This window comes from Chionomys nivalis, chromosome 6 (genome assembly GCF_950005125.1).
Source record: "Chionomys nivalis chromosome 6, mChiNiv1.1, whole genome shotgun sequence".
Classification (NCBI taxonomy): Eukaryota; Metazoa; Chordata; class Mammalia; order Rodentia; family Cricetidae; genus Chionomys; species Chionomys nivalis.
The window spans coordinates 3317511-3323824 of record NC_080091.1 but is presented as its reverse complement, the minus strand read 5'-3'; the positions used below and the strand labels follow the sequence as shown (position 1 = coordinate 3323824).

At 53.7% G+C, this 6314-nt stretch overlaps 1 pseudogene; it reads left to right on the top strand.

Annotated features, from left to right (window-relative positions):
• The first annotated feature begins 549 nt into the window (after window positions 1-549).
• On the top strand, window positions 550-5219 carry LOC130876093 (phospholipid phosphatase 2-like; annotated as a pseudogene).
• Window positions 5220-6314: the final 1095 nt, after the last annotated feature.

Sequence of the window (6314 nt, the reverse complement as noted above, 5' to 3'; positions counted from 1 at the left end):
GACACTAGGATTTCGACTCACCCTATCCACATGTGCCTCCTGCAACTTTTCTCAACCATCGTCAGTTCCCTTTCTGCTTCAGCTGTGATTCTCTGGGACTATTCGAATCATTATCACCATCTAATGCTTTGTTTACATGAATTATTAGATCAGGCACCTGGTGTTCCTATGCAGACAAAGCCAACTGTCGATAAGGCGGCAGGAGCCATGAAGAACACCGGTGACCCCATGGGTGGCTCATCAGGGCTGGAATGAGACGGGAAGGAGCCATTGTACTTCAGTATGGTGTGTAGAGGCTGTGGCTGCTGGTGCTGAGTCAGCCCGAGGGAGGCCTAAGGTGGGGCCAGAGTGCAGCATGGTAGAGCGGCTCAGTAGCTGGGCTCATTAACAGAAGTCACCCGAGGCGTTTCCCATGGGGTCATGGCACAGCGACCATGATCCCAGGACAGAAACCATGTGGGCAGGATTTGCACTGTGTGCCTTCCCTGGCTTCCCACAGCCTCTCTGCCCTTCGTCATCCTGACTCTGGTGAACACACCATACAAACGAGGGTTCTACTGCAGAGATGACTCTATCCGGTACCCCTACCGTCCAGACACGATCACCCACGGACTCATGGCCGGGGTCATCATCACGGCCACCGTCATCCTTGTAAGGCGGAAAAGTGCTCGGGTGGGGGCTGGCTGAGCCCTGTCCTGAGGTAGGTGGGGCCCAGCTCCCTAGCAGGATGCACCCTGGGAGCGAGCGGTGTCTGCCGTGCACTCTACAGCTGTTCCATTGGCAGGTCTCATCGGGGGAGGCCTACCTGGTGTACACAGACCGTCTCTATTCACGATCCGACTTCAACAACTACGTGGCCGCCATCTACAAGGTGCTGGGGACCTTCCTGTTCAGGGCCGCCGTGAGCCAGTCTTGGACAGACCTGGCCAAGTACATGATTGGCCGGCTGACACCCAGCTTCTTGGCTGTCTGTGACCCTGACTGGAGCCAGGTCAACTGCTCTGACTACGTGCAGCTGGAGGTGTGTAGGGGCAACCCTGCCAACGTCACTGAGGCCAGGTGGGTACTGACTGCAGCCCAGGCAAGGCTCTGAAGGACAGAAAATCTGGGGCTTGGTGAATGGAGAAAAACTGTCAGCAGAGGCAGGCGGAGAAGCTGGTCATGGGTTTTCCTCTGTGCTGTGTGCAGTCACATAGTGGGCAGGTAGTCTCAGGATTCAGTTGTCTGGGAGGCAGTGGCCTGCCCTGCAGGGGTGGACTGGCTGCTGTTTGTGCCTCAAGGTTTGTGACTGAGTTCTTTCCTCTTCAGGGTCCTCTGTGGTGAGCTTGTTTGCTCTGGGCACCATTTCCCTGCCCATCCTGCTCTTCTGAGCTCTGCTTTTCATGCCTGGTGTGGCCTGTGTGTCCGTACCCACACTCTGTCATCTGCGCTGACCCCTCTCTGTCTGTTGGCTCCCATCAGCCATAAGTCCTTCCAGTGCTTTTTCTCCTTCAATACTACGGGCATTTTCACACCCATAATGCCGTTTTAGATTTTTGAGACAGGATCTCACTGTGTAGCCCAGAATGACCTCAAACTTCTCGGCTTCCTGCCTTAGTCTCCCGAGTGCTGGGGTGACAGGCTTGTGTCATTATGGCTGGCGTAGACTGTCTCCTCGGCTTCTGTTTCCTCCTTCCGTCCTCACAGATGTTCTCATTTCTGGATATTTCCGGTGACTGGTTGAAGTGTCTGTCCCTTAAGCTTGGCACTTGTGTCTCCGTTTGGACTGCTTTATGTGCGTGTGTTAGTGTGTCCACATGTGTGTGTAGGCCAGTAGTCAGCAAGTGTCTTCCTCAATTGCTCTCCACCATACGTAAATGTGTGTTTTCCTGTATGTATGTGTGTACACCACATTTGTGCAGGAGTCCATGGAGGTCTGAAGAGGATATCAGATCCCCTTGAACTGGAGTTACAAGAGGTTGTTAACAGCTGTGTGGGTGCTGGGAACTGTACCCTGGTCCTCTGCAAGGGCAGGAAGTGCTCTTAACTCCAGAGCCACCTCTCCAGTCCCTCTCCACATTTTATTTATTTTTTTTGATTTTTATTTTTATTCTTTTTTAATTAAAATTTCCACCTGCTCCCCGTTTCCCATTTCCCTCCCCTCCTCCCAAATATTGTCCCCTCCCCCCACTCCCCTCCCCCTATCCCCACTCCTCTTCTCCTCCCCCCACACCATTCCCCCTCCCTCTCGATACTGAAGAGCAGTCCAAATTCTCTGCCCTGCGGGAAGACGAAGGTCTTCTATCTACGTCCAGGAAGGTGAGCATCTAATCAGGCTAAGCTCCCACAAAGCCAGTTCATGTATTAGGATCAAAACCTAGTGCCATTGTCCTTGGCTTCTCATCTGCCTTCATTGTCCGCCATGCTCAGAGAGTCCAGAATCAACCCATGCTTATTCAGTCCCAGACCAGCTGGCCTTGGTGGGCTCCCAATAGATCAGTTCCACTGTCCCAGTGGGTGGGTGCATCCCTCGTGGTCATGATTTCCTTGCTCATGTTCTCCCTCCTTCTGCTCCTCATTTGGACCTTAAGAGCTCAGACCGTTGCTCCAAATTGAGACTCTGTCTCTACCTCGATCCGTTGCCAGATGAAGGTTCTAAGGTGATATGCAAGATATTCATCAGTATAGGATAGGGTCACTTCAGGTTCTGAAATCAACAAAATAGAAACACAGAAAACAATCCAAAGAATCAATGAAACAAAAAGCTGGTTCATGGAGAAAAATCAATAAGATTGATAAACCCCTATCCACATTTTATTTTAAGACAAGGTCTCTTACTGAAGCTGGAACTGTACAATTCTAGACTGGCCAGAAAGCTCCAGGGAGCCGTCTGTCTCCAGCTCCCCAGGCCCGGGATTACGGGCGTGCTCCACACCCCACTTTCCCCATGAGTGCTAGGATGGAGTCTGTGGTCCGGGATTACAGGCGTGCTCCACACCCCACTGTCCCGTGAGTGCTGAGATGAGCACTCTGGTCCGGGATTACGGGCGTGCTCCACACCTCACTTTCCCCATGATGCTAGGATGGAGCTCGGGTCCTCATTCTGACAGAGCAGGCTCCTCACTGACCATCTTCCCAGCTCCTTAGACAGCTTGTTTATTAGTCATGCTATGTGTGTGCATGTGTGTTTTCTCCGCATGTGCTCTCTCTCTCTCTCTTCTCTCTCTCTCTCTCTCTCTCTCTGTATGTATGAATATATCTATGTATCTATCTATATCTATTCTCCTGTAAAACAGTGATTTTTGTCTCTATGGCCATACTGATGATCAAATCAATGGCTTTGACTCATGAGGCAATTCTCTCTAACACCAAGTTCTAGTGGGGAATGGACAGTGTGCTCACCATCTACTTAGTGACTCCCCTGAGGGAACAATGTGGACGGCCATTTCGTGAGGGTCTGTTGTCAGTGTAGTGATTGACAGGATTGATATACATTTCTCTGTTTTCTGGGTGCTAGGGTGGAGCTAGGGGCTCTGTCTTAGCCCTACTTTGTCTGCCAAGGTTGTGGAGTGGCTCTGGGGGTGCACTGGGGATGCCTGGTCCTTCTGAGCCTCCAAAGCATAGCCCCCAGGTTGCTGCTTGAGCTCTGAGGCAGCGGTGACTGATATCTTTATAAGTTGAGGTGATATCAGTACCCCGGACCACCAGCTGTTGCAACAGTTGCCGTGACAATATTGGGTGACAGTACTGGGTTACGGTGGCTGTATTGGGTGATTGCCACCCTCAGTGTGGTCTTGCTGGCCAGGCCTGCTCCAGGAGCAGGTAGGAGCAGGTCGGGGAGTTGGAGTTGGTGAAGTGAGAGTGAGGAGGGGAGATGTTCACTCCATGGTGAGTGTCCTGTGTGTGTAAGCCTTCCCTCAGGCTAAGAGACCAGAGAGATTGCTCAGTGTTTAGGACCCCTGGCTGCTTTTCAGAGGACCTCGGTTAGATTCTCAGAACCCACAAGGCAGCTCACAACCATTTGTAGCCTCAGTTCCAGGGGAATCAGATGCCCCCTTCTGGCCACTTTCAGGCACTGCAGTAATGTGGCAGACATAGATGTAAATAAAACACCATATACATAAAGATATATAAATCTTAAAGATGATTTATTTTTAGTCTCTCTCTCTCCCTCCCTCCGTCCTTCCCTCCCCCCTCCCTCCCTCCCTCCGTTTGTGCACATGCATGTAAGTGCTGGTGCCCTCAGAGCATCAGATCTTGTGGTAGTTGTGAGCAGCTGGTGTAGGTACTGGATGATGTAGGTACTGGGAACTGAACTTGGGTCATCTGCAAATGCAGTCAGGACTCGTAGCTGCTGAGTCATCTCTCCAGTCCTGCTTCCCATAGTTTAGAGTTGCACCCCTCTGTGGCTGCCAGCCCCTCAAGGAGCCCTTGGCTCTGCCTTCTGGGTTCCACTGACCAGCTTGCCCTCCCTCCCAGGCTCTCCTTTTACTCCGGACACTCCTCCTTCGGCATGTATTGCATGTTGTTCCTGGCGGTGAGTGTCTCCCTTCCTCCCAGGGAACCTTGCCCAGCCTCCCCTCCCCTGGGCCTGGGTCTCCCCGCTGCACAATGGAGTACGTTGAGGAGGCCCTGAGGGTAGGGGGTTTACGACTCTTGCGTTGGGCTGGGCAGGGAGAGGACGCCCATGGGCCCAGCTAATGCAGGCTGATGCCCCCACAGCTCTATGTGCAGGCCCGGCTCTGCTGGAAGTGGGCACGGCTGCTGAGGCACGGTTCAGTTCTTCTTGGTGGCCTTTGCAATCTATGTGGGCTACACCTGTGTGTCAGACCACAAGCACCACTGGAGTGATGTCCTCCCTGGTCTCCTGCAGGGAGCCCTGGTAGCGTGCCTCATGGTGAGCCCTGCCTGCCTCATCCTATAGGACCTGTCCAGCCTGAGCCCAATGTTCCTGTGACCTCTGCCTGCTGATCTGCGTCCCAGAGCTTGCCCCTCACCACTGGCCCGGTTTTCTTTACTACCCTCATTGTCTCCTCCCTCATTGGCTCCTCCCTCTGGTCTTCTTCCTTGGCTTTATGCACTGCTTTCCCCTCCCCCACAGGTCCGCTATGTCTCAGACTTCTTCAAATCCCGGCCGCCCCAGCCCTGCCAGGAGGACCAGGAACCGGAGCGCAAGCCCAGTCTGTCCCTGACGCTGACCCTCGGCGACGGACCTTAGCCACTATGAGTACCCAGTCTCTTCCCGGAAGTCACCTGTGGGTCAGTCACGTGTTGACCCCTTGGCCCTGGTCAGGCACTACTGACTTTGGGGCTGCCCTAGGGTCCCGGATGGTGACCATTGATCAGGGTCCTGGGTACCTGACTGGCCCAGAGTGTGGGCAGGATCCATCCTCATTGCTCTCTGAGTGCCCTAGGAAGATAAGATGAGGTCCTGCTCCGAGGGCTGTCTCCCACCACAAAGGGCTTTTCGAGGAGAACCATCCCTGCGTGGCCCCAGGAATGGGTCGGTCTATGATGGTTTATGAAGTCGGCATCCTCCCTGTGGGTCCTGCGGGGACAGACCGCTTGTCTGCCTGGGTGGAGCGGTTCTCCTTGGCCTGGGTCAGGGATCACAAGTGTGAAAATGGCTGCTAAACCTTGGGCTGCCTAGGAACAGACACACGTGACTTTGGTCTGAATCCTCTTCTCAAGCCTGCAGAAGATTCCTGCCCGAGCCCTCCAAAGCCCTCCCTCAAAGTTTGCTGTCCAGTCCGGCCTCCACTCCCCCGCACGGACCGGATGTGTAGCCAGGCTTTGGGAGTGGGCCTAGGTCTGCCGTTCCCATCTATTTCAGAACACTTAAAGTTACCTTCATGGGAGGGTGAGCTATAAACTTTGTACCAAAGGTCTTGGCCCTGAGTGTTGATTTTAAGCTCTCCTGGTGAGATGGCCCTGCTGCACCTGCCTTCTTGCCCAGTGCACTGTGTTGGACCTGCCCAGTCTCAGCATTGACTTAGGGGACAGAGACCTGGCCTGGTTGTTCTGTATACAGCCCAAGATGGAGGCCTTATAGCCACTGTGGCCTTCCTTGGTGTGTGGTGGACGCTTATGCTAAGTCCACTTTAGAACACAGAGACCCTTCATGGAGCATGTTACTAGATGCCCAAAGATGCTCCCAGAGTGCCTTGCTGGTCATCCAGGGGCAGCAGGAGTGGTGGCAGGCCTTGCTGTATCCCAGGACAAGGTATGTGTCTGTCTGGGAATGGGCAGGCTCCTTGGGCCAGAGAGCATGGCGGGACAGTTAGGGACACCTCCATCTCGCTCCTCTCCTTAGAGACCGGGTCAGGATTGAGTCT